Source organism: Vicugna pacos, unplaced genomic scaffold, assembly GCF_048564905.1.
Source record: "Vicugna pacos unplaced genomic scaffold, VicPac4 scaffold_195, whole genome shotgun sequence".
NCBI classification, from domain to species: Eukaryota; Metazoa; Chordata; class Mammalia; order Artiodactyla; family Camelidae; genus Vicugna; species Vicugna pacos.
In genome coordinates, this window is record NW_027328874.1 from 391,376 (window position 1) to 406,908 (window position 15,533).

At 45.0% G+C, this 15,533-nt stretch overlaps 3 long non-coding RNA genes across 8 annotated transcripts; all 3 read left to right on the plus strand.

Annotated features, from left to right (window-relative positions):
* Positions 1-2,952: 2,952 nt before the first annotated feature.
* LOC140695323 (uncharacterized) lies at positions 2,953-4,900 on the plus strand. Of its 2 annotated transcripts, none has more exons than XR_012071038.1 (4): positions 2,953-3,097; positions 4,153-4,265; positions 4,474-4,564; positions 4,695-4,900. It is a non-coding gene; the product is annotated as an uncharacterized lncRNA (long non-coding RNA). The 2 variants fall into 2 exon arrangements; XR_012071037.1 differs by having other exon boundaries at positions 3,023-3,097; positions 4,195-4,265.
* A 37-nt stretch (positions 4,901-4,937) lies between these two features.
* LOC140695321 (uncharacterized) lies at positions 4,938-10,219 on the plus strand. 3 transcript variants are annotated; one of them, XR_012071033.1, is made up of 4 exons: positions 4,938-5,119; positions 9,493-9,563; positions 9,772-9,842; positions 9,993-10,219. It is a non-coding gene; the product is annotated as an uncharacterized lncRNA (long non-coding RNA). The 3 variants fall into 3 exon arrangements; XR_012071032.1 differs by lacking the exon at positions 4,938-5,119 and adding an exon at positions 8,321-8,395; XR_012071034.1 differs by lacking the exon at positions 4,938-5,119 and adding an exon at positions 8,321-8,395 and having other exon boundaries at positions 9,772-9,862; positions 9,993-10,197.
* A 16-nt stretch (positions 10,220-10,235) lies between these two features.
* Positions 10,236-15,517, plus strand: LOC140695325 (uncharacterized). Of its 3 annotated transcripts, none has more exons than XR_012071041.1 (4): positions 10,236-10,417; positions 14,791-14,861; positions 15,070-15,140; positions 15,291-15,517. It is a non-coding gene; the product is annotated as an uncharacterized lncRNA (long non-coding RNA). The 3 variants fall into 3 exon arrangements; XR_012071043.1 differs by lacking the exon at positions 10,236-10,417 and adding an exon at positions 13,549-13,693 and having other exon boundaries at positions 14,749-14,861; positions 15,070-15,160; positions 15,291-15,496; XR_012071042.1 differs by lacking the exon at positions 10,236-10,417 and adding an exon at positions 13,619-13,693 and having other exon boundaries at positions 15,070-15,160; positions 15,291-15,496.
* Positions 15,518-15,533: the final 16 nt, after the last annotated feature.

The following is a 15,533-nucleotide window of genomic DNA, read 5'->3' on the forward strand; positions in this document are numbered from 1 at the left end:
ATGTTCCTATAATATCCGTACACCCGGAATACATATGCGTCGCCTGATTTCTGCTGAAACACCCACACTCTCAGGACATGGATCCATTGGATTCATGGGGGCTGAAATTCCAAGAAATGAAACCAACCCCAATGTGCACTTTGCTGTCGGTCTCTTTTGCACTTAGTACACTTTGGCAGAGCTACTTGCCTTTGTTATAGGCTTCTTACATTTCTTCTCTACGTAGCCTAGAATATGGCATTCCTTCATCCTGTTGGAAGACATACAAGTCTACATCACGGACTAGGAGTCCATTTGATTCCAAATCGGCATTAGTGTTAGGTCACGATATGCTCTTATGAATCAAAATTTACGAATATGAATGCACGCTTCTGATTTCCGAATACAAGTGTGCTGAGTACATGCAAGCCACGATACTGGGTCGATGCGTTCTGAATGACCCTTGACCTCACCTTGAGTATTTTCTTTTGAATAATCATGGTTCCCTTTGTATATGTCAGCCAACCATACCATTTTGGTGCTTGTTTGTTGGTTTGATTCTTTGTTGGTCTTCTTCTCGCTTGTTTTGCAAACACGTCAGGCCATGCATCTCTCCTTTCGCTTCAAACAGAGTCAAATAAGCTGATTCACTTAAGAGAGTGCTTCCAATCACCTATGATTTCCTGCTTCCCTCTCCCATCTTTAGGGTTTTGATGTCCTCCTTAAGTTCTTCTTCTTTCTTCTCTGCCACACATGCTCTTCTTGCATTTCCAATAATGGTTTCTTCTTTCCATTCCATCTTGCTGCTTTTCTATTCAGGGGAGTTTTCTCAACCTTTCTTTTAGAAAAACTTTTGAACTGCTGAATTCTTTTAAGATTTGCCGGTCTGTAGAATTCTCTAGCTCTGCCGTTATTTGAAATGGTGTTCATGTGGCATAGGCTACCCTAGGTGGCAGCATTTGGCCATTCAGGATATGGTCTGTGTCCTGGCACTCCTCCCTGTCCTGCAATATTGCTGCCGAGATATCAGCTGAAACCCCTCTGGAGGTTTCCTTGTGACTATGTTGTTTCCTCCAGGTGCATTTTAAATCACTCGGATATTCGTGAACTTTGTTGATTTGAATCATACAGCTGCTGGTAGGTCTATTGGGATTCCACCTCCTTCGGATGCTGTGTAATTCCTGAATTCGCATAGATGATTCTTTCTTGGCTTTCAGCAAGTTTCAGTCTGATTTTTCTACAGATAAATTTTCAGACACTTTTTGTTTCTTTATCTCTTGCTTTTCCATCTGGGACTCATGATTTCTATTCTTTCATGCCCTGTCTTAACCCAGGGTTCAACTGCAATGTTTCCATTTGTTGGCACTTGCTTTCCTATGTCTGCTTCTGACCGAGGTTTTTCTCTTCCCCTGTCTTCACAGTCATTCACGCGTCCCTCTGCATTATCTAGTCTGCTAAGGACTGAATTTTAGCCCTGATATTATCACAACCATTGAGTTTCCTGATATTTTTGGCTCGTGTTGAGACTTTCTCTTCCCCTTTTCTGGTATTCTGCCTTTTGTGATTCTGAGACACTGGTGTTCTTCAGTGTTTTCCTGACCTTCATTTTCAACACTTGTTCTGGATAGCGTTTTGCAGACTAGTTGTTTGAAAGCTTATCTTTTGCGCCTTCAATATCTTTGGAACTGAAAATGGTACTTCCTGTTTCTTTTACTGTTCTTCTTCATCTCTACTGGTCAGGTAATATCAGGTATCTAATGTAGACTTCTAGGGCTTTGTTAATTGAAAATTTTAGACTCTTGTCTCTACGCAATTCCATGGGATTTCTGTGAGGACAATTTCTCCTAGGCATTGATGCCATAACCTGTACCTGTGTGTGTTGTTTGGTATATCTCCAATTGCTGGTGTTGCATTAGTTGTGGTGAACAACCCATACTACTTCGATTAGCATAACTTCATTTTGATTATACTTATCTCACACTTCTGAAAGTGCACAGGACACTTCCTCTTGTGGAAATGAAGCTTCTAAAAGTTCTCAGCTCTGCATTCTTCTCTATGTCATTTTGGAGTGTTTCCAAAACAGCAAACTGAGAGTGCTCTTCTGCTTTTTATTGCCACGGGAATGTCCCAATGAAATCAGTTCTTTCCAGAGCTTCTCTGTCTACAGAAACACCAGTGGAAGCATATCTATGGATGTCACATATCAGGGCCTGCTGGAATGATCCCGCAGACCTTCCTTGTTGTCCTAGGTGCCGTACCGTGCCGGTGCCATCCAAAATGTAGCATCCGCTTTTGGGAGATAGTGCTGAGGGGAATGCTTCCTCTTCTCACGCTGTGGACTTGGACCACTCTCCCTTGTCCTCTCATCCTTGTGGCACGGGTGCACGAAGGCAACCACAGAGTTGTTGCGCATCCTGTGACTCAAACCAAAACATAATCCCAGCCCAGGTTATGAATGTAGCATATCCTAAGGCTTTTCATTCTGATTTCAAATTCAAGGCCCCCTGGATCCCTCAGACCAGATGCACGATATCTCTGATTCAGCCCCACACGTGCTCTATTGGCAAAATTCCCAATTGGTCCCTGGTCCTGCAGATGTACTTGGTGTGGCCATGGGACATATCGGTAATCGCAACCGCGCGACCAGTGTGGTTGATTTATTATTGGTACACAGTTCGGTTTGCTCTCTTGATTCGACCCACCACATCCCACAACGCACTCCAGATCCCTGAGACTCAGCGTGTGCCATCATCCGTAGCTCTATGCCTCACTGACCATTGCCTCTGCTACCTCAAATTTGGCAGCTGGGATCTTGGTCTCAGAATTAACTGTGGGGATATTTTGCGCTGGTTTCTTTGAGTTCTCTCAGCCAAGCATCTGCTGTGCACTCTTGTAAATCTCAGCACATCACCTTCAAACCCATGTCTCCTGTCCGCTTGAGAGTGTGCGTCCAAGTTAAACAGAGTTTCACCCTTGTTGCTCCATCACCAGGGGTCCGAACCTGCACTGGTTTCCATTCCCTGCTTTGCATTCTCCTGCTTCCAGGTGTCCTGAGGCCTCATCCTGTTTTTGGGAGTAACAGACCTCTCTTCTGCCAGTGTCCTATGCTAAGGGCTGGGTGAGTGGATGTTTCCATTGCTCTGTACATGGGAGCGAGTGAGTGCAGGTTGCACTTCTTCTCTGCCAACTGGGCATCGATGAATCAACACTATCCAGATACATTTCACAGAAATGTGATATTTGCTTAGCTCTTTGTTTCTATACAGCCGTGGTGGGAGGGATTGTCCGAAGACAACTATTTTTGACATTGTGTTGATATCCCATTTGCAGTCTTTAAGAAGTTTAACAGAACTCATTTACATGTTTTGGGAGTTATACGAAAATGGAGTTATATTTTGAAACACACTAAATCGACCTAGAAGCCAGACTTGTCAATTTTGGTAACATTGTGTCAGCTCTACGGAAAAGCTAGACAGATAGAATGCAAACTAGCAGTCCAAACTGTTCAAGGGGTCATGTCAGCTCTTTAAGGTTGAAGCCTCCGAAACCAACAGGAACCATGAAATAACTTTTGGAAACATGGAATAACCCCCAACCTTGGATACACTTGTGCATGTGGTGCCCTGTATCCCAATGACACCTACTGGCCAATGTTGGCATTTCAAGGGGTAACATCCCTCTCTAGGAAAATACAAGAGGAAACAAACCAAATATATACATTTAGGTTTGAATCCAAAAGCACCTAGAGGCATTCTAGCTAGGAGAATCCTGCTGCAGTTATGCTAGTCTATTGAGAACCAGGTGTTTTTCTATCAGTGTTGAGAACGCTTAATCATCCGATCCTGTAGTTTAAAGCCATTTAACGCAACCAAGTCTGCACCCCCATGATATAGTGCCCCCGGGGGCTTGACTCAAGTGAAAGACCATCCACATAAGCTGTGTCTTTAATGTCATTGGCGACTTTTACAGTTCAGTTCACTTTCTGACTTGTACTATTTACCTTCACTGTCTTGAAAAACTGAAGCCTAATACAGATTCATGTTCAGTCAAAGATTCCCCTCACTTACCACACTCCCTTCACCCCAGGGAAGAGATAAACACAACATTTGCTGAATCTAGCAGAAGGACATCGTTTCTAGGTGTGAGCTAAGTATTCAATTTTATCTATTTCAGCCGAGACTATTTGACCTTTAAGGTGTTCACTGTTGTTCACAGAGAGTGAAGCTGGAGGAACTCTGATTCTAGGAGGGGCTTGCTCTTCTCGTAATGGCTTCATTGCAGCTCAGGTACTGATCCTTCAAAATGGATGCCTGAGTGGAGGGGAGGCAAGGGCAAGTGCTCACTAGCTAGGCCCAAACCTGGGAAAAGGCTTACCTGGGCTTGTTGAATTTTGGTCTGAATGGCTTGGGAATGCCCCTTGGGACGTGTGGATTCTCACGACCTCTTCCAAGAACAGGAGCGTTTTGATCATCTCTGCCATTTCTTCTCCTTCAGACGTCAGGGACCTTGGACCCGTTATTGGAGAAGAGAATTGAGGAACTTCCTCAAGTCCACGTTGGCACTCCGTATGTTTCTGCCTGTATCAGTGAGTTTCAATATGTCTCATGAATGTCTTTTGAGCCTGGTATCCTCTACAGCTGTCTCCACGCCAGTATTCTCCATTGTAGCAGAACATCTCTCATCCATCTGTTCGCATCTCTCCTCAATCCGTGCAGCCAGCTTACCGGCCAGCTTCTCTTCGTGTCTCCCCTAAAGTCGACTTCACCAGGACTGGGCAAGTCTGAAAGTACCTCGGAGCCTGACCAGTAAGCTGATGACAGGCAGATCTTCCACTGTCTGCCCTTTCAGGTTCTGGAAACTGACCTGTGACCTCAGGTCTTTGGGCAGCAGCAGTATCTCGAACTTACACAGCTTCCCGGACCAAAGACCTAAGCCAAGCTCCACAGAGGGCGGCAGCCCCTCCATCACACTGATCCACCCACAGAACTCTGCCCGGTTACCTAGGATCCAACAGCCACAACAAGCCTCGCGGTAAACACCAACATTCCACCTGGAATCCAACCGCTAACTGCCATCCCCAATGGCTGCTGCATCTTGTCAGTGTTGGGGGAGGGGCTGCATCCGACGAGAGGTTCCTAAGGTAAATGTGATTCTACCCACTAGCGTCCCATGGGCCTTTCTTCTTCCCTCTTTCCTTTTGTTCAGAGCTCTATGCACCGTACCAATGGAGGGAAGTGTGTCCCTTTTCAGTTGATGGTTTCACACGTCTTTAAACTTTCTAACAGTTCACAGTACACAGGGACCCACTAAAGGAGACTTATGTTCCTATAATATCCGTACACCCGGAATACATATGCGTCGCCTGATTTCTGCTGAAACACCCACACTCTCAGGACATGGATCCATTGGATTCATGGGGGCTGAAATTCCAAGAAATGAAACCAACCCCAATGTGCACTTTGCTGTCGGTCTCTTTTGCACTTAGTACACTTTGGCAGAGCTACTTGCCTTTGTTATAGGCTTCTTACATTTCTTCTCTACGTAGCCTAGAATATGGCATTCCTTCATCCTGTTGGAAGACATACAAGTCTACATCACGGACTAGGAGTCCATTTGATTCCAAATCGGCATTAGTGTTAGGTCACGATATGCTCTTATGAATCAAAATTTACGAATATGAATGCACGCTTCTGATTTCCGAATACAAGTGTGCTGAGTACATGCAAGCCACGATACTGGGTCGATGCGTTCTGAATGACCCTTGACCTCACCTTGAGTATTTTCTTTTGAATAATCATGGTTCCCTTTGTATATGTCAGCCAACCATACCATTTTGGTGCTTGTTTGTTGGTTTGATTCTTTGTTGGTCTTCTTCTCGCTTGTTTTGCAAACACGTCAGGCCATGCATCTCTCCTTTCGCTTCAAACAGAGTCAAATAAGCTGATTCACTTAAGAGAGTGCTTCCAATCACCTATGATTTCCTGCTTCCCTCTCCCATCTTTAGGGTTTTGATGTCCTCCTTAAGTTCTTCTTCTTTCTTCTCTGCCACACATGCTCTTCTTGCATTTCCAATAATGGTTTCTTCTTTCCATTCCATCTTGCTGCTTTTCTATTCAGGGGAGTTTTCTCAACCTTTCTTTTAGAAAAACTTTTGAACTGCTGAATTCTTTTAAGATTTGCCGGTCTGTAGAATTCTCTAGCTCTGCCGTTATTTGAAATGGTGTTCATGTGGCATAGGCTACCCTAGGTGGCAGCATTTGGCCATTCAGGATATGGTCTGTGTCCTGGCACTCCTCCCTGTCCTGCAATATTGCTGCCGAGATATCAGCTGAAACCCCTCTGGAGGTTTCCTTGTGACTATGTTGTTTCCTCCAGGTGCATTTTAAATCACTCGGATATTCGTGAACTTTGTTGATTTGAATCATACAGCTGCTGGTAGGTCTATTGGGATTCCACCTCCTTCGGATGCTGTGTAATTCCTGAATTCGCATAGATGATTCTTTCTTGGCTTTCAGCAAGTTTCAGTCTGATTTTTCTACAGATAAATTTTCAGACACTTTTTGTTTCTTTATCTCTTGCTTTTCCATCTGGGACTCATGATTTCTATTCTTTCATGCCCTGTCTTAACCCAGGGTTCAACTGCAATGTTTCCATTTGTTGGCACTTGCTTTCCTATGTCTGCTTCTGACCGAGGTTTTTCTCTTCCCCTGTCTTCACAGTCATTCACGCGTCCCTCTGCATTATCTAGTCTGCTAAGGACTGAATTTTAGCCCTGATATTATCACAACCATTGAGTTTCCTGATATTTTTGGCTCGTGTTGAGACTTTCTCTTCCCCTTTTCTGGTATTCTGCCTTTTGTGATTCTGAGACACTGGTGTTCTTCAGTGTTTTCCTGACCTTCATTTTCAACACTTGTTCTGGATAGCGTTTTGCAGACTAGTTGTTTGAAAGCTTATCTTTTGCGCCTTCAATATCTTTGGAACTGAAAATGGTACTTCCTGTTTCTTTTACTGTTCTTCTTCATCTCTACTGGTCAGGTAATATCAGGTATCTAATGTAGACTTCTAGGGCTTTGTTAATTGAAAATTTTAGACTCTTGTCTCTACGCAATTCCATGGGATTTCTGTGAGGACAATTTCTCCTAGGCATTGATGCCATAACCTGTACCTGTGTGTGTTGTTTGGTATATCTCCAATTGCTGGTGTTGCATTAGTTGTGGTGAACAACCCATACTACTTCGATTAGCATAACTTCATTTTGATTATACTTATCTCACACTTCTGAAAGTGCACAGGACACTTCCTCTTGTGGAAATGAAGCTTCTAAAAGTTCTCAGCTCTGCATTCTTCTCTATGTCATTTTGGAGTGTTTCCAAAACAGCAAACTGAGAGTGCTCTTCTGCTTTTTATTGCCACGGGAATGTCCCAATGAAATCAGTTCTTTCCAGAGCTTCTCTGTCTACAGAAACACCAGTGGAAGCATATCTATGGATGTCACATATCAGGGCCTGCTGGAATGATCCCGCAGACCTTCCTTGTTGTCCTAGGTGCCGTACCGTGCCGGTGCCATCCAAAATGTAGCATCCGCTTTTGGGAGATAGTGCTGAGGGGAATGCTTCCTCTTCTCACGCTGTGGACTTGGACCACTCTCCCTTGTCCTCTCATCCTTGTGGCACGTGTGCACGAAGGCAACCACAGAGTTGTTGCGCATCCTGTGACTCAAACCAAACCATAATCCCAGCCCAGGTTATGAATGTAGCATATCCTAAGGCTTTTCATTCTGATTTCAAATTCAAGGCCCCCTGGATCCCTCAGACCAGATGCACGATATCTCTGATTCAGCCCCACACGTGCTCTATTGGCAAAATTCCCAATTGGTCCCTGGTCCTGCAGATGTACTGGGTGTGGCCATGGGACATATCGGTAATCGCAACCGCGCGACCAGTGTGGTTGATTTATTATTGGTACACAGTTCGGTTTGCTCTCTTGATTCGACCCACCACATCCCACAACGCACTCCAGATCCCTGAGACTCAGCGTGTGCCATCATCCGTAGCTCTATGCCTCACTGACCATTGCCTCTGCTACCTCAAATTTGGCAGCTGGGATCTTGGTCTCAGAATTAACTGTGGGGATATTTTGCGCTGGTTTCTTTGAGTTCTCTCAGCCAAGCATCTGCTGTGCACTCTTGTAAATCTCAGCACATCACCTTCAAACCCATGTCTCCTGTCCGCTTGAGAGTGTGCGTCCAAGTTAAACAGAGTTTCACCCTTGTTGCTCCATCACCAGGGGTCCGAACCTGCACTGGTTTCCATTCCCTGCTTTGCATTCTCCTGCTTCCAGGTGTCCTGAGGCCTCATCCTGTTTTTGGGAGTAACAGACCTCTCTTCTGCCAGTGTCCTATGCTAAGGGCTGGGTGAGTGGATGTTTCCATTGCTCTGTACATGGGAGCGAGTGAGTGCAGGTTGCACTTCTTCTCTGCCAACTGGGCATCGATGAATCAACACTATCCAGATACATTTCACAGAAATGTGATATTTGCTTAGCTCTTTGTTTCTATACAGCCGTGGTGGGAGGGATTGTCCGAAGACAACTATTTTTGACATTGTGTTGATATCCCATTTGCAGTCTTTAAGAAGTTTAACAGAACTCATTTACATGTTTTGGGAGTTATACGAAAATGGAGTTATATTTTGAAACACACTAAATCGACCTAGAAGCCAGACTTGTCAATTTTGGTAACATTGTGTCAGCTCTACGGAAAAGCTAGACAGATAGAATGCAAACTAGCAGTCCAAACTGTTCAAGGGGTCATGTCAGCTCTTTAAGGTTGAAGCCTCCGAAACCAACAGGAACCATGAAATAACTTTTGGAAACATGGAATAACCCCCAACCTTGGATACACTTGTGCATGTGGTGCCCTGTATCCCAATGACACCTACTGGCCAATGTTGGCATTTCAAGGGGTAACATCCCTCTCTAGGAAAATACAAGAGGAAACAAACCAAATATATACATTTAGGTTTGAATCCAAAAGCACCTAGAGGCATTCTAGCTAGGAGAATCCTGCTGCAGTTATGCTAGTCTATTGAGAACCAGGTGTTTTTCTATCAGTGTTGAGAACGCTTAATCATCCGATCCTGTAGTTTAAAGCCATTTAACGCAACCAAGTCTGCACCCCCATGATATAGTGCCCCCGGGGGCTTGACTCAAGTGAAAGACCATCCACATAAGCTGTGTCTTTAATGTCATTGGCGACTTTTACAGTTCAGTTCACTTTCTGACTTGTACTATTTACCTTCACTGTCTTGAAAAACTGAAGCCTAATACAGATTCATGTTCAGTCAAAGATTCCCCTCACTTACCACACTCCCTTCACCCCAGGGAAGAGATAAACACAACATTTGCTGAATCTAGCAGAAGGACATCGTTTCTAGGTGTGAGCTAAGTATTCAATTTTATCTATTTCAGCCGAGACTATTTGACCTTTAAGGTGTTCACTGTTGTTCACAGAGAGTGAAGCTGGAGGAACTCTGATTCTAGGAGGGGCTTGCTCTTCTCGTAATGGCTTCATTGCAGCTCAGGTACTGATCCTTCAAAATGGATGCCTGAGTGGAGGGGAGGCAAGGGCAAGTGCTCACTAGCTAGGCCCAAACCTGGGAAAAGGCTTACCTGGGCTTGTTGAATTTTGGTCTGAATGGCTTGGGAATGCCCCTTGGGACGTGTGGATTCTCACGACCTCTTCCAAGAACAGGAGCGTTTTGATCATCTCTGCCATTTCTTCTCCTTCAGACGTCAGGGACCTTGGACCCGTTATTGGAGAAGAGAATTGAGGAACTTCCTCAAGTCCACGTTGGCACTCCGTATGTTTCTGCCTGTATCAGTGAGTTTCAATATGTCTCATGAATGTCTTTTGAGCCTGGTATCCTCTACAGCTGTCTCCACGCCAGTATTCTCCATTGTAGCAGAACATCTCTCATCCATGTGTTCGCATCTCTCCTCAATCCGTGCAGCCAGCTTACCGGCCAGCTTCTCTTCGTGTCTCCCCTAAAGTCGACTTCACCAGGACTGGGCAAGTCTGAAAGTACCTCGGAGCCTGACCAGTAAGCTGATGACAGGCAGATCTTCCACTGTCTGCCCTTTCAGGTTCTGGAAACTGACCTGTGACCTCAGGTCTTTGGGCAGCAGCAGTATCTCGAACTTACACAGCTTCCCGGACCAAAGACCTAAGCCAAGCTCCACAGAGGGCGGCAGCCCCTCCATCACACTGATCCACCCACAGAACTCTGCCCGGTTACCTAGGATCCAACAGCCACAACAAGCCTCGCGGTAAACACCAACATTCCACCTGGAATCCAACCGCTAACTGCCATCCCCAATGGCTGCTGCATCTTGTCAGTGTTGGGGGAGGGGCTGCATCCGACGAGAGGTTCCTAAGGTAAATGTGATTCTACCCACTAGCGTCCCATGGGCCTTTCTTCTTCCCTCTTTCCTTTTGTTCAGAGCTCTATGCACCGTACCAATGGAGGGAAGTGTGTCCCTTTTCAGTTGATGGTTTCACACGTCTTTAAACGTTCTAACAGTTCACAGTACACAGGGACCCACTAAAGGAGACTTATGTTCCTATAATATCTGTACACCCGGAATACATATGCGTCGCCTGATTTCTGCTGAAACACCCACACTCTCAGGACATGGATCCATTGGATTCATGGGGGCTGAAATTCCAAGAAATGAAACCAACCCCAATGTGCACTTTGCTGTCGGTCTCTTTTGCACTTAGTACACTTTGGCAGAGCTACTTGCCTTTGTTATAGGCTTCTTACATTTCTTCTCTACGTAGCCTAGAATATGGCATTCCTTCATCCTGTTGGAAGACATACAAGTCTACATCACGGACTAGGAGTCCATTTGATTCCAAATCGGCATTAGTGTTAGGTCACGATATGCTCTTATGAATCAAAATTTACGAATATGAATGCACGCTTCTGATTTCCGAATACAAGTGTGCTGAGTACATGCAAGCCACGATACTGGGTCGATGCGTTCTGAATGACCCTTGACCTCACCTTGAGTATTTTCTTTTGAATAATCATGGTTCCCTTTGTATATGTCAGCCAACCATACCATTTTGGTGCTTGTTTGTTGGTTTGATTCTTTGTTGGTCTTCTTCTCGCTTGTTTTGCAAACACGTCAGGCCATGCATCTCTCCTTTCGCTTCAAACAGAGTCAAATAAGCTGATTCACTTAAGAGAGTGCTTCCAATCACCTATGATTTCCTGCTTCCCTCTCCCATCTTTAGGGTTTTGATGTCCTCCTTAAGTTCTTCTTCTTTCTTCTCTGCCACACATGCTCTTCTTGCATTTCCAATAATGGTTTCTTCTTTCCATTCCATCTTGCTGCTTTTCTATTCAGGGGAGTTTTCTCAACCTTTCTTTTAGAAAAACTTTTGAACTGCTGAATTCTTTTAAGATTTGCCGGTCTGTAGAATTCTCTAGCTCTGCCGTTATTTGAAATGGTGTTCATGTGGCATAGGCTACCCTAGGTGGCAGCATTTGGCCATTCAGGATATGGTCTGTGTCCTGGCACTCCTCCCTGTCCTGCAATATTGCTGCCGAGATATCAGCTGAAACCCCTCTGGAGGTTTCCTTGTGACTATGTTGTTTCCTCCAGGTGCATTTTAAATCACTCGGATATTCGTGAACTTTGTTGATTTGAATCATACAGCTGCTGGTAGGTCTATTGGGATTCCACCTCCTTCGGATGCTGTGTAATTCCTGAATTCGCATAGATGATTCTTTCTTGGCTTTCAGCAAGTTTCAGTCTGATTTTTCTACAGATAAATTTTCAGACACTTTTTGTTTCTTTATCTCTTGCTTTTCCATCTGGGACTCATGATTTCTATTCTTTCATGCCCTGTCTTAACCCAGGGTTCAACTGCAATGTTTCCATTTGTTGGCACTTGCTTTCCTATGTCTGCTTCTGACCGAGGTTTTTCTCTTCCCCTGTCTTCACAGTCATTCACGCGTCCCTCTGCATTATCTAGTCTGCTAAGGACTGAATTTTAGCCCTGATATTATCACAACCATTGAGTTTCCTGATATTTTTGGCTCGTGTTGAGACTTTCTCTTCCCCTTTTCTGGTATTCTGCCTTTTGTGATTCTGAGACACTGGTGTTCTTCAGTGTTTTCCTGACCTTCATTTTCAACACTTGTTCTGGATAGCGTTTTGCAGACTAGTTGTTTGAAAGCTTATCTTTTGCGCCTTCAATATCTTTGGAACTGAAAATGGTACTTCCTGTTTCTTTTACTGTTCTTCTTCATCTCTACTGGTCAGGTAATATCAGGTATCTAATGTAGACTTCTAGGGCTTTGTTAATTGAAAATTTTAGACTCTTGTCTCTACGCAATTCCATGGGATTTCTGTGAGGACAATTTCTCCTAGGCATTGATGCCATAACCTGTACCTGTGTGTGTTGTTTGGTATATCTCCAATTGCTGGTGTTGCATTAGTTGTGGTGAACAACCCATACTACTTCGATTAGCATAACTTCATTTTGATTATACTTATCTCACACTTCTGAAAGTGCACAGGACACTTCCTCTTGTGGAAATGAAGCTTCTAAAAGTTCTCAGCTCTGCATTCTTCTCTATGTCATTTTGGAGTGTTTCCAAAACAGCAAACTGAGAGTGCTCTTCTGCTTTTTATTGCCACGGGAATGTCCCAATGAAATCAGTTCTTTCCAGAGCTTCTCTGTCTACAGAAACACCAGTGGAAGCATATCTATGGATGTCACATATCAGGGCCTGCTGGAATGATCCCGCAGACCTTCCTTGTTGTCCTAGGTGCCGTACCGTGCCGGTGCCATCCAAAATGTAGCATCCGCTTTTGGGAGATAGTGCTGAAGGGAATGCTTCCTCTTCTCACGCTGTGGACTTGGACCACTCTCCCTTGTCCTCTCATCCTTGTGGCACGGGTGCACGAAGGCAACCACAGAGTTGTTGCGCATCCTGTGACTCAAACCAAACCATAATCCCAGCCCAGGTTATGAATGTAGCATATCCTAAGGCTTTTCATTCTGATTTCAAATTCAAGGCCCCCTGGATCCCTCAGACCAGATGCACGATATCTCTGATTCAGCCCCACACGTGCTCTATTGGCAAAATTCCCAATTGGTCCCTGGTCCTGCAGATGTACTGGGTGTGGCCATGGGACATATCGGTAATCGCAACCGCGCGACCAGTGTGGTTGATTTATTATTGGTACACAGTTCGGTTTGCTCTCTTGATTCGACCCACCACATCCCACAACGCACTCCAGATCCCTGAGACTCAGCGTGTGCCATCATCCGTAGCTCTATGCCTCACTGACCATTGCCTCTGCTACCTCAAATTTGGCAGCTGGGATCTTGGTCTCAGAATTAACTGTGGGGATATTTTGCGCTGGTTTCTTTGAGTTCTCTCAGCCAAGCATCTGCTGTGCACTCTTGTAAATCTCAGCACATCACCTTCAAACCCATGTCTCCTGTCCGCTTGAGAGTGTGCGTCCAAGTTAAACAGAGTTTCACCCTTGTTGCTCCATCACCAGGGGTCCGAACCTGCACTGGTTTCCATTCCCTGCTTTGCATTCTCCTGCTTCCAGGTGTCCTGAGGCCTCATCCTGTTTTTGGGAGTAACAGACCTCTCTTCTGCCAGTGTCCTATGCTAAGGGCTGGGTGAGTGGATGTTTCCATTGCTCTGTACATGGGAGCGAGTGAGTGCAGGTTGCACTTCTTCTCTGCCAACTGGGCATCGATGAATCAACACTATCCAGATACATTTCACAGAAATGTGATATTTGCTTAGCTCTTTGTTTCTATACAGCCGTGGTGGGAGGGATTGTCCGAAGACAACTATTTTTGACATTGTGTTGATATCCCATTTGCAGTCTTTAAGAAGTTTAACAGAACTCATTTACATGTTTTGGGAGTTATACGAAAATGGAGTTATATTTTGAAACACACTAAATCGACCTAGAAGCCAGACTTGTCAATTTTGGTAACATTGTGTCAGCTCTACGGAAAAGCTAGACAGATAGAATGCAAACTAGCAGTCCAAACTGTTCAAGGGGTCATGTCAGCTCTTTAAGGTTGAAGCCTCCGAAACCAACAGGAACCATGAAATAACTTTTGGAAACATGGAATAACCCCCAACCTTGGATACACTTGTGCATGTGGTGCCCTGTATCCCAATGACACCTACTGGCCAATGTTGGCATTTCAAGGGGTAACATCCCTCTCTAGGAAAATACAAGAGGAAACAAACCAAATATATACATTTAGGTTTGAATCCAAAAGCACCTAGAGGCATTCTAGCTAGGAGAATCCTGCTGCAGTTATGCTAGTCTATTGAGAACCAGGTGTTTTTCTATCAGTGTTGAGAACGCTTAATCATCCGATCCTGTAGTTTAAAGCCATTTAACGCAACCAAGTCTGCACCCCCATGATATAGTGCCCCCGGGGGCTTGACTCAAGTGAAAGACCATCCACATAAGCTGTGTCTTTAATGTCATTGGCGACTTTTACAGTTCAGTTCACTTTCTGACTTGTACTATTTACCTTCACTGTCTTGAAAAACTGAAGCCTAATACAGATTCATGTTCAGTCAAAGATTCCCCTCACTTACCACACTCCCTTCACCCCAGGGAAGAGATAAACACAACATTTGCTGAATCTAGCAGAAGGACATCGTTTCTAGGTGTGAGCTAAGTATTCAATTTTATCTATTTCAGCCGAGACTATTTGACCTTTAAGGTGTTCACTGTTGTTCACAGAGAGTGAAGCTGGAGGAACTCTGATTCTAGGAGGGGCTTGCTCTTCTCGTAATGGCTTCATTGCAGCTCAGGTACTGATCCTTCAAAATGGATGCCTGAGTGGAGGGGAGGCAAGGGCAAGTGCTCACTAGCTAGGCCCAAACCTGGGAAAAGGCTTACCTGGGCTTGTTGAATTTTGGTCTGAATGGCTTGGGAATGCCCCTTGGGACGTGTGGATTCTCACGACCTCTTCCAAGAACAGGAGCGTTTTGATCATCTCTGCCATTTCTTCTCCTTCAGACGTCAGGGACCTTGGACCCGTTATTGGAGAAGAGAATTGAGGAACTTCCTCAAGTCCACGTTGGCACTCCGTATGTTTCTGCCTGTATCAGTGAGTTTCAATATGTCTCATGAATGTCTTTTGAGCCTGGTATCCTCTACAGCTGTCTCCACGCCAGTATTCTCCATTGTAGCAGAACATCTCTCATCCATCTGTTCGCATCTCTCCTCAATCCGTGCAGCCAGCTTACCGGCCAGCTTCTCTTCGTGTCTCCCCTAAAGTCGACTTCACCAGGACTGGGCAAGTCTGAAAGTACCTCGGAGCCTGACCAGTAAGCTGATGACAGGCAGATCTTCCACTGTCTGCCCTTTCAGGTTCTGGAAACTGACCTGTGACCTCAGGTCTTTGGGCAGCAGCAGTATCTCGAACTTACACAGCTTCCCGGACCAAAGACCTAAGCCAAGCTCCACAGAGGGCGGCAGCC